The 14,972-nt window shown below is 45.2% G+C and overlaps 1 long non-coding RNA gene and 1 pseudogene across 2 annotated transcripts in view; both read right to left on the bottom strand.

Moving 5' to 3' along the window:
- Positions 1–3,587, bottom strand: part of LOC147825055 (CKLF-like MARVEL transmembrane domain-containing protein 8 pseudogene) — a 92,846-nt pseudogene extending 89,259 nt beyond the window's left edge. Inside the window, exon 1 of the transcript XR_015441270.1 lies at positions 1–3,587. This exon is cut by the window's left edge and continues 89,259 nt beyond it. The product of XR_015441270.1 is annotated as a CKLF-like MARVEL transmembrane domain-containing protein 8 pseudogene (transcript).
- The window catches only part of LOC110349697 (uncharacterized), a 196,577-nt gene that overhangs the window by 168,711 nt on the left and 12,894 nt on the right, over positions 1–14,972 (bottom strand). The window contains exon 1 of the long non-coding RNA XR_015441271.1: positions 3,577–14,972. This exon is cut by the window's right edge and continues 12,894 nt beyond it. This is a non-coding gene — a long non-coding RNA (uncharacterized LOC110349697). The remainder of the gene's footprint in view (positions 1–3,576) is intronic.

The raw sequence follows: 14,972 nt of genomic DNA, 5'->3' as shown, positions 1-14,972 counted from the left end.
AATGAGCTAATAATGGATGAGCTAATAATGGATCTGTAAAGTTCTTTCAGGCCATCTATGTGGTCTGCTCCTTCAAGTTATACCCACAGAGAGCTCAAAGGGGAAACAAGGAATCAGGAACACAGTCCTTCCAAACAAAGTGAGCCTTGGCTTTTTAGTCAGACATTTCAGGAAACGAAAGGATCGACACTGAAGTTCTCTTCCAGTGCAGAGACTGAGGTCCTGCCCACACCTGCTAGTCACAAGGACACGTTCTATTGCACAACGGCAATCTGTTCACGAATACACTGTCATGTGTGACTCTCAAGTGCTGTGGGGTACATATAAAAGGCCTGTCTGAATTCAGTTTGAAATGAGATGTACCTCTAGATACAAAATGGCCCCAGATCTCTAAGTTCCAAACATTCATGGTTAAAGGCCACCTGGCATTATATATATCTGTATGTCATTACCCACTAAGACCTCATGGAAAAGGAGATCTTTAAGCTTCAAGGGAAGCTGGGAAACTTAAGGCCAATTTGAAAAGCTTGAGTGAAGGAGAACTGCCATTTGGTAGATAAATGGATTATCCAAGGTCACCATGGTTTAAGAAGTTGATGTTGAAACAGAACATAGCCACCCAGAGGCTATGCATGGGGCAGAGAAAGATGGAGGGGAAGAGAGGAGCTCAAGTGCTGAGAAATGGCTGCACCCCCATTGCCTGGTATATTCAGTCACACCCACACCCCAGCAAGAGCTGGTGACTTTTGGTGCCCAGCTCTACCTGGTGACAGGGCATCACCTGCAGATGGACTATTGTTTTATGAGTTACTCTGAATCTCACAACTGCTGGCTTCTAGACTCACTTCACTGAGCACGGGTCAGACATGAGGGTCCTTAATACCTGAAGGACCTTAAGTGTAGTGAGGTGCTGACAAATTTTTATGGAGGAATTTGTACCAACTCTTTCCTATATTAAGTGACAAATTGTGAAGGAATATATGAAGACTAAAAAGTCGAAGAGATATTAGTTCCCTGCTAGTGCTGTACAATCTCCAAAATATCTCTGGATCCTCAACAGACACTGTCACTGGTAGTAGCACCAATACCTTCCAATCCCAGGTTCCAGACACCACAATCTCTCATGGCCTATAGTACATCTACTTCCCCAGTCACTATGCATGCTGGGCATGCAGGGGCCAGTAAGCAGCAACCTGGACACCATCCAACAAGTTACAGACCCAAGACCTCCTTTCATTTAAACTATAGACAAATGGCCATGAGGTATATAGGATAAGAACAAATGATTAAGACAGCTTTGATTACCTTGGGCCAGTCTGTGAAACAAGAAAAAGGCCTTCTCCCTACCCGTGTTTCATATTCAAACTTCATTATAACAATTTTAAATGGAGTTGCCAACGTCCACTTTGGTCATAGGACATGTATTCAGTGGTTCATCCGTCACTCAGACAAGCTCTTTCCAACAAGCCAGGTGACTGGTTCTTCAAGATGACTGAGTTATCCACTCCCATGAGTGGACCTCTCACCTCATTTCCCATAATCTCAAGATCTTCCAAGCAGGACCCCAAACAGCCATACCCGCCTCACTTTGCCCCTGTGCTGTATGGGATAGACATAGCACCTACAAGGCTACATCTCACAACAGCCTCAACAGGATGGATATATTTCTGAGCATCCAGCTAGACAAACTGAGCATGGTCAGACAGAACGCTACAAGAAGGTATTTATTTATGCCATAGTTGGTAGTGGCACTGCAAGACACCTGATCAGCCTATAGAACAGCTTGTTCCTGCAGGCAAGACTCTCCAACAACCACTTGCCCAGCATCATGACCTTCCTTTCCATGCCTTCCTATATCATGAAGTATTTCAGGAATGGATATAAAGTATATTAGGGTTTTCTAATTTAAGCCCTACATAAAACAACCTATATGATGGACGATACCTGTATGTTTGAAGAAAATGCCTATGGAAATACTGGCCAATGTGAAAAGAAAGTTCTTGGATAGTCCTTTCCCAAGACATCAATGATAAATTGAAGCATTTGTCTATCAATATTAAGATGGTCATAAATCAGCCACTTAATGCAAGTTTTGACCAAACTGGCCTATGTAATAGAGAGCAGAAGTTTACCATTGAACAAAGGCCTTGCTGCAGTGAGATTTGTCTTGGTGAGCATCTCCCCAGAGACAAGCTAAATATGACCACATAGCACCCAAAGACAGACAAAGGTCACTCAGATTCAGAGCCACACTGGGTTATACAACATGTGTCTATGATCACTTTATAAAAAAAAAAACACCACAGAACAAAAGAAAAGATTTCCCGGGAGAAATGAGACAACAGTCAGAAGTCCAGAGAGCTAAGTTCAAGTGGGAGCACCTGTTCTCTAGGCAATGCCCCAGCCTCTGACCAATCACATGGAAACTCCATGTTTTCTGAAAATTAGAAACTTCAATTCATCAGCATCCAGAATCTTCATACATTGTCCTTTCTGGAATCTGCTGAAAAAGAATCTTAAGCATCACCAGATCCTACATTGTCCAACAGCCATGGCTGACCCCCTCCCCCCGTGACTGTCATCTCCATTGCCAAAGGCCTGGTTAAGGACAAGTGCAAGGGCCACCTCTTTGCCTTTCTACCCAGCCAGGGTCCCGGATCAGTGTGTCTCTGCCAATAAGAATAGCCTGTCCTATACTCCAGTGGGTGTGATTTGGGGCCAGGAAGGCTTCCCAGCACAAGAAACTCCCTTTACACCACTGGTTCAAGTTGACTAGTACAATAAGAGGCAGGCCTTCTTTCATCTGGCAGTATGGTGAATAATGTCCCTTTATAATTGAAATGGCTGTATTTAATTCAGAATTCAGTCTCATGCCATATGAGAGAACTACCATATACTTAACCCACCTCAGCTGTCATGCAATGTACAATATTGCTAAGAACCACCACTGCTTCTGAGTGGGATTCTGTGCACAGCAACAGATAGGGAAAACACATCCTTTCATTTCTCCTCAGTGAAGATCACTGTGTTTGCTTTGTCCTGAGAGGGCCAGCAGTACACCCTTCAGTCTTATCCTTGAATTCCCAAGATTCTTGACCTCTGGTACAGTAGGATCTGCAGGAATCTCATTCTACTGGTTATTATACAATACCTCACTGGTCCACTTAAATATCAGCATCCCAACAGTTAGACTGATTAGAACTACCAAGTACTCTGAAAAACAGTGTTACATTTTGGATCTAAACCTACAGACTCAGTGGCTAGGATAGCAATGGTGCCTTTAGAGCATCCAAGGACATCACTTCCAACTTTGACTTCAAAATTGGTACAAACCTTTAAACTTTAGGGATCAACATCACATACAGCAATACTGCTCCAAACCATTATTTTAGTAGACTCTAAAATGCTTCGAGTTTTAGAGAGAAGTCAGGTTTCTGCCACTAGTCTGGTCCTTCCTACTTCTGCCTTCCCTTCCACATAGTCCAAGAGATCCATATTAAGATTCTGAGTGAGACCTCCACAAGACTCAGTGCATATACTAAAGACCCCTCAATTCCAGCATAAGTCAGTCCATACCTTCACCTGGAGAGGCCAGTTACTTTGGAAGACACCTCCAAGGGTTCTGCTATCCCTTAGCCTGACCTCCTGGCCAAGAAGCATCAAGTCACCATCTACAAAACAGTGTCAAAGACCACCAATATCAGAAGATAAACAGGAAGTAGGGAGAAACTAATTCCACAAGTTATATACTCTAGTTTCAAAAATATTTCAATATATGCTAATTTATTTCATTTTTTAAAATGGTTTGTGCTATTATCCATTTCCTTTTTGTAAAAGTATTGTCTATGACTCATACTCTTACACTGGCCATTCTTTTAAGATTATGGTACACACTAGTTATTGTTATGAAATTTTTTTCAGACTTGTATTACATTGAAATAAAATTTTTAAAGACCACTAATATGAGCCAACTGCTTTAAGATCCATAAAGGCATAAACTACAATGAACAAGTCTCAAGCAAGAGTAGGACAGTTCAGCTACAAGAACAGGTGCCTCCGATTCCCATCAACCCTAATCTCTACCCTCAGCTTACTACTGTGGGTTTCGTAGAGTCCAGTGACAAGCCACTTATTCAGGGAAAATGACTCCTAGTTCATAGATGGTTGGCTCAGTAATGTGTCAAACTGAACGTACTGCTGCAACATCACGCATGGCTCATTTGAGGGTTCCCTTTCAAACTATGAAGGGAAAGTCCACCTAGTGGGAGGAAGTTCAGTCAGCACACTTGGTCATCTCTTATGAGGGGAATGGAACCTAAGATAATCATGCATTATCAAAGGGACTGGCTGGCTGGCCAAAGCCTAGAAGCAGTAAGATTAGAAAACAGGCAACAAGGAGACCTGAGGAAGAGGCACACAGAGAGACCTATGGGACTGGCATGAATCAAAGCTTGTTGTACTGAAGGTCAGATCCTCTCAGTATCACAGGATCCACTCTGATCAAGTAGATGGGATGATCTTTCCAGAAAAGTTCAGCCAACTTCTACTCTTGGGTGCCCAACTGAGAGCATTTTCTACTTTGTGATCCTGATCTCAGCTGCAGGAGCAAATTGCAAACCCTCCATCCCTTAGGGCAACCAAACAGCCTCTGGTTGTCAAGGCAATTATATCAGACTTTCCAACCCAGAGGATTCATTTATCTTGTGATTGATACATATTCTGGAAAGGGATTTACATTTCTTTCCTCTATGTACCTGTAACACCTCTTTCCATGGCTTTCAGAATACCTAGTTTACTGCACAAAACTGCATGTAATTCTTCTGGAATGGGGAACACATTTTATACTGAAAGATGTATAGGATACAATTCCTTTTGTAATCTCAGAGCTGCAAGCCTGACATATGGGAATAACTTCTTAAGTGCTTGGAAGCACTACCTGGGAAGAGTTGCTGCTGTGTGAATTTCTCAATGGAGTGCTATGTAAACAGATACAGAAGTGCACCATCTGATCCCTCTTTGAGACAAGGCACATTGCTCACTAGGGATGATTGGACTCTAATTGTCAGGTCCTTCAGCAATAGCCCACAGCCAATAAACTGAGCCAGGAGTGAAAGTCCCAGCCACCCTGGCATAGAACAACATTAACACAAAGTACTTATTCAGGAGCTCACGGACAGGTCACGTACTTTGACCTAATCATGACAGAACACTAAACTGCCCATCTCTTTCCTTTTAAAAGTGCTGGGTGCTCGGCTGTGACCAAGGACCCCAAGTATGATTGTGGTGAGGAATGTTTTCCACTTTCAAACACCAGTCCAAGTCTACCCAGGACTCTTGAATCATACACTGCATGAAATGACTGATCATTTGTCCAAAGTCTCTCCACGCAAGTGCATAGACAGGTCCTGAAAATTCATTCACCAGGCCATGTATTTACTTCACAATGCATGTCTCACAGACACGCACTATCATGTGTGATAACCACAGTGGTGCATGTAGAGAACATGTGTCTGAATTAAGTGTGGATGAGATAAGCCTCTTGGCTCACTCACTGGGCCACTGAAGGGATTCACCTCCCCCAGGTATGCTGTCTTGTAACATAGGGAGATGTTATACTTGTCAAGGCGTATAGAACATGGTATTGATGAAGAAAGCAATACATTGTTGCTTAGAAATCAGTGGTCAACACAGCTCCACAAGGAATCACACCTAAATGTCAACAGTGCCCAGGTTGAGGAAAAACCAGCCTTTCAGAAGCCCTAACAATCTGCAGCCTTTGGAGTCTGTACACAGGTGCAGGTAAAAGCTCATTAGGATTTTGAAATACTTAGGATGTAAGTACCAAGATGAACAAGCCCAATCCAATAGCCAGAACCCAGTGGCAAGAGTAGAAAAATTAGACATCTTTTGCCTATCCTTGAAGTTTCCCCAAAGACCTTTCCTGTGCCGTACATTGCTGCCCTTCAACCTATGTACATAAACAAAGTGGGCAATGAACTGGTTGTACTGCTTCCTCTAGCAATAGGGAGGCTACTGTGTACCATCAAGAAATCCACCAGGGGACCAATGTGCCCATGCACCCTGTAGGCCAGCTGTTAACAGCTGGGTGCTGACTCAGGCCCCATAGTCCCAAGCTCTCTGGTTGGTCCCAACCAGGTACCCTCTTTGCACTAAGCTTTGGGTTCACTGGCTCCACACCTTCCACAAGTAGAGTATCCCAGCACTGACCATGACCTCCAAGGGGGCACCATTAAATTAGCCTCCACTGTGAATGAAGTTCTGAAGCCACACTTGTGTGAAGACTCTAGACTCGTCGACTATGATGCTACGATTGTGGAGAGAGATACTGTTGCAGACTGAGACAACACTATTTGGGGCAATCTTTAGCCCTTTTCCATAGCCGTATGATAACCAACCCTCAGTGTCTGACCTAACACTCTCATGACTAGGTAGAATGTCTGGAGTGCACTGTTTAGCTTAGCTGACTTCCAGTTTAGAATGTTACATCTAACCTAATAGAGGCTCCCCAGTCGGGTGTGGCCTACCTAATTTCTCCTCCAATCTATTCAGTAAATGCATCGTTACTGTTTGTCCTTTGACTGTATAAGTCCACACAACCTCTTCCACCATGGAGCATGTAATTCAGGGTCATGTGAATCCATGTTTGGGGGCCTCAGTCACTCATATCTGACTCAAATAGTAACTTTAGAGCAATAAGCTATGTTTTGCACTGACAACTGATTGGCAAATGAACCCTTTTCCTGCATGTGAACTTCAAGAGGAACACTGGGTCCCGATTCTTTTGTGGCAGAAAACTTCTCCGAAGACTGCTACAGAATTCCTCGAGACACAAACAATCTAACCTGACTTGCAACATGTTATATTTCTTAGCTATCATGGATTCAAGGAGGATAGGGTAGCCCTCTTCCCCAGTTTTGCTAACCTATGTATATAGATCATACATTTTTTTTTCTCACCACCTCATTAGGCCCTCAATGCAAGCAGACAAGTAAATCGAGCCTGTCAGGATGACCAAAGTAAAGGTAAGCACCTCTGATGAGGGTCTCTCGGCAACACCTCAAACCTGGCTGGTGCTTTACAAATTCTGCAGGCAAACTACTGCACAGCTGATGGGAACCCAAACAACTTTGCTGGTCAACATGGCCCAATGTTACAGGGGCATTTCCTGGTACAAATGAGCTACAGTGGACTCTCAAGTTATGACCAGCCTGACAAACAACTTGGGTTAATTAGGTGAATGGAAGATTCATGTGCCCCTTGTTATCTATAGCATGTAAGCAGGTAAAAATCCAGATCTCAGCTATATTGGCTTAGTTACAACGAGCCCTCGGGAACTGATCAAGTTCCTAAGTCAAGGTCCACTGTACCTACAAAAACAAGGGAGATGTCAGTAGCTTTTAAACTTTTATGCCCGGCTGAGGTGGCTGGGCCAACTGCAGAAGCTGCAATTGTTTTCTACTCATCCCTACAGTGGGTTGCACTCTCGCCTACCTGGCAAGTGCCACCGTTGTAACCATGGATCTGTGTGGCAACACTAGAGAGCCTGTGCCATCGCTGGAAGCCATTCCCTTCATTAGCACCCTGAGCCCTGCAAGCCCTGCCCTTCCACGTGACGAAGCCCCTGTAACTAAAAGAGTCTGCTCCACTGCTAATCTGTGCCCTTCGCACCTCAGTTGCCTCCCCACAGCATTTTCCAGGCTTCCTTTCAGTCCCAGGGCCACGTTAGTCCTCACAACCTTCCACTGCACCCCACAGTACTGATAGAGCTTAAGGACGAGAGCAGCAGACCCACCAAGGACAGCTCACCACGGCCTTGGAGAGGCTCAGCCTGGTGACAACACCCCAACAGAGCCTGAGCTTCTGGCTGCGGGGGAGCAGCCAGCCCAGCGACAACACAGCCATGAAAAACTACATTCCAACTGAAGCCCAGATGCAGAGAGCTGGGGCGAGGACAATGGGACCTGAGCTGGCCCTGTGTCAACAAGAGCTATGTTTTGCTTTTTGGAGACAAGGTCTTGTTATGTAGTTCAGGCTGGCCTCGAACTCCCAGGGGATCTTCCTGCCTCAGCCTCCTGAGTGCTAGATTATAGGTGTGTCCCAACACCCTGCAAAAGGCTATGCTGAAACAGGGAATTTAAGATACTGAAAGGCCTCTCTCACCGAACCCAGGACCAGACCTGGGGACTCCCATCAGTGTTGGTTTTAGAAATTCAGACCTGTCAGGGATGGACTTTGTCCTGCTCAGGGCCATTGGAGAAGAGGTCTTTACAAAGAAGCAGTCTAATCGGTAGGAGAGCGCTCATTCCGTGATAGGGAACCTCAAGACATGGCATGAGGCTGCATTCATGGCAAACAAGCTCATGGTCTCCTTTGCAATATCCTACATGCGAGACAAAACCTTTATTCTTCAAGTAACAGCACTTACAGCAAGCCTGGCACATGGAGAGGCTCAAGTATTTGGAAGATGGTGGAGAAAGGAATCTTGACCTCATTAAAAGGCAGCTTCAGCCAGGCCACATTCTTCTGAAGTCCCAGGACATCAAACATCATGGAAAAAGGCATCCTACACCAAGCAGCTCTATCACAGAAAGTCTGCAGCCATCAGCACCAGGCTGGTGACCTGCACAGCCAACTGGTTACCTGCCTGCTTCTCGTAGTGAACATCCGCCATAGTAGCCTATTCCTTCTGGCTACACCTAGGATGGAACTTGCCCTGCAAGCAAGCTCCACAACACTCGGGGGCATTGCAGGAAACTAAGAACTCATGCTCAGCCTTGATAATATAATCATTCAATGTGCATTATATTTTGTCTCAGTCTTGCTATCTGTATTTATGATAACTTGATAAAGACTTAAAAACTCATCCTCAGACCTTGCAAGGTCCAGGTAATAGATGCGCAAAGCTATCTCTGTCCAGAAGAGGGAGCACTTAGATTGGACCTTCATGGCTCATTTTCATACACTGATGTCCAAACCCATACCCCCAAGTCTGCCATAGGGTGATGCAGGCCACAGATCGCCATCTCCGGGCCAGAACCCCTACCCACCAGCTGCCCCAAGTCAATACTCTTTCAGCAAGAGCAGCATCTCTCTTGGCCAATGTAAAACAGGGGATATATTTTATGGTTACTCTTTCAGGAAGATGGGGGATCCAGTGCGTTCCTTCCCATGAGGACCCCTTATAAATTTCCAACCTGGCTAGCAACCCCAGCCCCATCAGTGAGCTCCTGCAGTGAATCTCCCATTTCCTGCTTCTCTGGTGAAATGTAGATGCCCCACTGCCTCAATTCCTAAAGGAGTCAGAAGTCTAATTTTTGCTCAGGGAAGTTTAAGGGCAGTCCCTTAGGTCACTTGGATTCAGGGCATGCTAGGGTCTCTCAGTATCTGCCCCAATGATCTAGGTATGAAGCAGAGTATCCCCCCTACACTAGGACACTCTGGTCACTCACATTCAGACCCCTGAGCAATAATAGTACAACTAGAAACAAAGGAGCCGAGTCACTCCCTTCCCTCCCTTCAACTGTAAGCACCACACAACCCAAATGATTATATCCATGCTTCTAACATCCTAAGAGGGACAAAATAAGTTTAGGGAGTCACAGTGCCCAAGGCAGATCACTGACATCAGCAAGAGACTGAGTGGGAGGCACCTAGAGTCAGAGGTGTCTGACCTTTTAAATAACGGAACCCTGAGTCGAGTCTTCCTTTGCCCTTCTGCCAGTTGCTACCACTCTGATCTGCAATAAATGTAACTACTTACTACATACGAGATGCATTTGATGATTCTTTCCCTCATCATACATGAGAACCTGGACAATTTTTGGCCATTCAACTGCAACAGTAAGACATCCAAGCCGGGACGTGCATGTTGAAGATATGACACTGAGCTGCAAGTTCTACCACAAGAATCAGTGACAAGGAGGACTTTCCAAATCCAGAGGGAAGAACAGAAGTATTTCCTTGGAGGTAGCATTAGCTTCTGTGGAGTTCTGACCCACCCAACCCCATCCTCCAGAATATCTTTCCACTTCCAAAGTTCAGGCAGGCAGTGCACAGGCAACCCACACTCCACCCACAAAGGGCCCATGACAGAACCCAAGGTGCACATGTCTGTTTCCTAAAGAACCTAGCTCAGTGGTTCCCTACACCAGGGGGAGCTTTTTACTCCCTGGAGAAATTAATATCTATAGACACTTTTGTCACGACTGGGGTACGGTCCCAACATCTAGAGCAACAGCCAATACTGTCAAGTCCTCCAGTGCAGATGACAGCTCCATCATGAAGAATCACCCAGCCCACAACATCAGTACTAACGACAAAGGGTCCCAACTTGCCACAAGCAATCACAGAAAGTCCACATACGTTAAAGCCTCTCAAAGCACACAAGAACACAATATGTGTTTGAAATGTCATGCATCCAGGGAGAGCACAAAGGATAACAGTACCATGCATGTTGCTGAAGTTTGTTCTACAGAGCTGAGAGCTGAGCCACCTTCCACCTAAGCCCCTCAGAGTTACTGAGAACTTTGCCTGTGGCCACGGGCTATTGCCTTCAAGGGTTAGGATTTGGCTTTGCAGGTAATGCAGTCTCATGTCATTTGCCTACAGAGATATGGACAATGCAGTGGCCACAGCAATGTCTTGCAAGCTATGACTGGAGATCGTCCATCCATTCCACTTTCTACCTGAGACCAGATCTAGAGTGTTGGGCCCAAGACTCAGAGCCTAGGAACCCAAGCTCTGATCTCAACTAAGTGTCCACTTCTATCAACCTGAGTTTACCATTTTGTCCAGAAATAAGTAGCAGACCAACTTGGTACAAGGACTTCCCAGGAGTAAACTCACTGGAATCTTCCATAGTTGAGGTACCCATGAAGTTCTAGAACTAACCCTTAATGACAATTTTCATATAAAACAATTCTATTTCTTTGAATAGGGTAACTTCAGGATGTTGCTGGGTTGTGACACTATGATAGTAAGACAATTCTGCAAAATGCGCATTTGAGATGCTGCAAGCAGACTCCCATCAAGGAGGCATCCTCAAACAGAACTTCACCAATACAAACTCAGGTCAACAGACCCTGGGAGACAGGTGAGATAACCTGCATAGAATCAGACAAAAGTGTCCCTGATCCATCACTGACAAGGTTCAGATACTTCTAACTTTCCTGAAGCTCAAAGGACAGACATCAGATCCACCAAGAGCCACGTCCCTGACCGAGAACATGTGGTAAGGGGAACATAGCAGACATGGAACATTAACCTGAATGGACAGACTTCCCCCAGAAATCTAAGTCGCACAGAATAAAGTGAGCCACATTTGCCAGCCAAACAGTCTCTTTTCTCTGCTCATTTTTTAATTCAAACATCAGAGGCAGAAATAGATCTGGTACAAAACCAGGGGAACAGAGGTGCTGAGACAGAGGTAGCAGTTCTAGCCATACAGCAGTTTCTAGGAACAGGCTAAGAGACATGCTGATCCTTCAAAGAGAAACTTGCCTTTATCCTGAGCAGGTGGCACCACAACCAATGAATTGAATTAGTAAGAATCTACCTTCCAAAGCACCTGACCCTGTGTATTTTCTGAGTCCCTGAACTGAGGGTGACTAAGGACACATCCCAGAGAGGAAGGACCACAGGTTAAAATCATGCAATGACATGCTTCAGTGTAAGTCATCTCAGAAAATTCTTATTCATTGAGCACAGTCACAGTGTATCATGTAGGTATATACTGAGAAAATCTTCATTAACCAAGTCCACATCTGGAAAGTGAGGACAAAATGCACAGCATTGGCCATTTAACTATCCTACTATGATCCATATCTGAAGATGAACTCTCAGGGATCATTCCTAAGGGCCTAGTAAAGGGTAAGTTTCCTTGCTTTCCATAAAACATCATAACTTTGCATGCTAGAGCTCTGGACAATTACACCCATCACAACTGATGCCACCATGTCCTTGGCAGCAAGAAATGTTCTGGATTTTTCCACTGAAGCCATCATAGGCAGACCAGACCTAGTATATGAGAAGCCTTCACATGTCAGACTTTGCCAAGGTATCTTCTGTCATGGACAGTTTTCCCTGGATGCTGGTTCCATTATCTACAATATTCCAAATGTGTGTTTAAATATTTAGGCCTTTGACCTATTTTAGTTTTAGTGATTGGTGAGAGAGATGGGTCTAGCAGACATCTAGATCTTGTGTTCACTTCATCCTTTAACAACCACAGAGCAGCTCTGGATTTCATCTTCTCAATACATTCTCATCCTACCACCCAATCAACCTCCCTTTAACAGTCTTGCCCATGGACCTTTGGTAATCAGATGTCCCAAGGGTTAGGCTGTGTGGTCTGTATGGGGCCATGGAGAGCACATGGAATTTACATTGCAAAGCCACCTAACAGCAAAGAGCTCACCCTATGAAAATGTGACCATAGGGCTCTGCAGAAAGCTGCTCCAGGGGCAAAGCTCAACACACTCAGAGTCCACTTTCAGCAACCCCTTCATGGGCTCAAGAAACCTGTATTCTACATGAAACAAATGCCTATTGCAGTGCCAAGACCCTGGTGATGCGGGAGTTATTTGTTGACTCCAGTTAAGGAAATTCATAAGAAACTGACCTTATCACCCTGCAGTCACAGGATGTTGGAGCCATGACAGACCATGTCTGGAACATGAGGGTAAAGAACACAATACACAATGCATCAGTCACTTGCTGTCCTGAGGTGACCCACATTTCAGTCTGACCAAAACACCCAGGTGTGAACAGGTCCAAGACAAAATTCTCCAAGTTACATCTACACATGGCCAGCCCAGTCACCAGGTCTAACCTGCCCATCAGCCACCATGGCCAGCTCCTAGCAGGACACAGGTGGACCCACTCCTCCTGCAGGCCAGCTTCAGAAGGGAACATCCTGAGACACCAAGCATGGACTACTGTAGCCATAACAAAAGTGACCAGCAGCAAGTCTGGACCACTGTGACTGCAGAGGGACTGCTGATGAGACATCTGCCTGCATGGTTCCGTTACAGCCCGATGCCTGGTGAAGCCCACCATCTCTCCAGGGCTTGCATACCCTCGGCTCTGATGACTTTGACAAGACAGTCAGTATCCGCTTGCCCCCATCTCCCCCAAGGTTAGTGAAAACTGACATTTATACAACTATGTTTCAGCTTTATAGACAAGACAGTTCCAGGCAGTTCTAACACACACAAGGCTAGGCAGAGTATACTTTCCCCAATTTGATGACTGTTGTGTGGCATGGTCATCAGGAAAGCAGCCAAGGTGAGTCCCTGGGATTCAGCTGACCCAGTGAATGTTGAGTCCACTCATTTGATGGGGTAGTAAGTTAGGAAACTCAGATTCAGAGTCCCCAAGTCATGGCACCAGCAAAGAGAAGGGATGTTTCTGGTAACAGTCTCAAATCCCTAGCAAAGCCCTCAGCATCACCTCTGCGAGTGCAATCACCATTGCTTCCAGTCAAGTCTCCTGCTCCTCTCACCAGGACAGCACAAATTGGCCTGATGAATATTGTTTCCAAGCCTGTAGCTGTCACCTGACCTTCAATAGCCCTGGAATGGGGGCCTCAGCCTTAAAATGCAAAGGAAACCCCCATAGTTGAGTGTAACAATGGATCCCAGAACAAAGGCCTAGCCAAGGCCTTCTCCTAGAAGTTCCTGGCAGGACAAGTCCATCATACACACAGTCCTGAGATGGATCTTGAGCTAGGCCATGGATGACCTTGAGACTTCAGGTGTCAAGGGTAAGGAATTTCCCTTTCCCCAGTGGAAGCTGCTTCATCCAAAGGAGTATCGGCTGGCAAAAATTCCCCATTCTGTTGGTTCTCTATCCAGAAGATTTTTACTTTGATATAATGCCATTTATTGGCTCTTGATATTTCTCATGCAATTTGAAATCTGTTCAGAAAGTTCTCACCTATGCCTATAGTTTTAAGAATTGTACTCATTTTATCTTCCAGTAGGTTAAGTGTTTTATAGTTACATCTTTGATCCATTTTGATTTTAGTTAAGTTCGTGGTGAGAGAGATGGGGCTAGCTCAGTCTTCTGCATGTGTATGGCCAATTTTCTCAGCACCATTGGCTAATGGCTGTCTTCCCACCAGTGTATGTTTTCTGCCCCTCTGTCAAAGATCAGGTGATAGGATGTGTCTAGGATTATTTCTAGCAGCACAATTCATAACAGGTCAGTCTTGGATAACAGACAAGTGGATAAAGAAAATGTGGCGTTTACAATGTTAAGAAATAAATCAGACAAGCTTAAATACCATAGGAGTTTTCTCATGAGAAATCCAAAGTATAAATTAAGAGTAAAATAGATAAAACAAGGGGATAGAGCTATTGAAAATGGGAAGGAGACCAAGAAATGAAGGGAGGGAGAAGGGCAAGGGATGTAAGGATTAGGATGTGCTGTGTACATGTACCAAGTACCCACAAGGAACATAGTCACTATGGTATCAAACATGTACTAATGAGTTTAAGAAGTCTAAGAGCCCAGCCAGGCAGGGTGCTCTGCAGGGCCACCCAAACTCCTCTGGAGCTGGCTAGCGCTTCTGCTCTACCACATCCAGCTCTACCCCCGCAGCTGTCTCCAGGTCCTCAGCTGTTACTGCTCAGCGCACTCAGTGATCCTCATGTGGGAATCGCCACCTCCCACCTTGCTCCTGGGAAACCTAAACCCAGACCCTCAGGTGTTCATGCGCTGGTGCACTCGCATCATGTGATACCGGAAGTGAAGGAAACCTTGTTCCTGGGATATGTAAACTAGTGAAAGCCCCCTGGAATTAGAATTTTTGCTGAAAAGGATTGTGAAGTCTCCACCCTGACTTCCAGTAGATACTAGTGCCCCCACAAAGGGTCAAATTCTAGTGAAAAAAGCCCCAGGCTGAGACAATTTCCTGAAAGGAAGAAAGGAGGGGGAAGGGACTTCAGCCA

This window comes from Heterocephalus glaber, unplaced genomic scaffold (genome assembly GCF_053883595.1).
Source record: "Heterocephalus glaber isolate CG9 unplaced genomic scaffold, H.glaber_assembly_v1.0 deba00001509, whole genome shotgun sequence".
Classification (NCBI taxonomy): Eukaryota; Metazoa; Chordata; class Mammalia; order Rodentia; family Bathyergidae; genus Heterocephalus; species Heterocephalus glaber.
The sequence above is the reverse complement of the archived record's forward strand: the minus strand, read 5'-3'. Positions and strand labels throughout refer to the sequence as shown.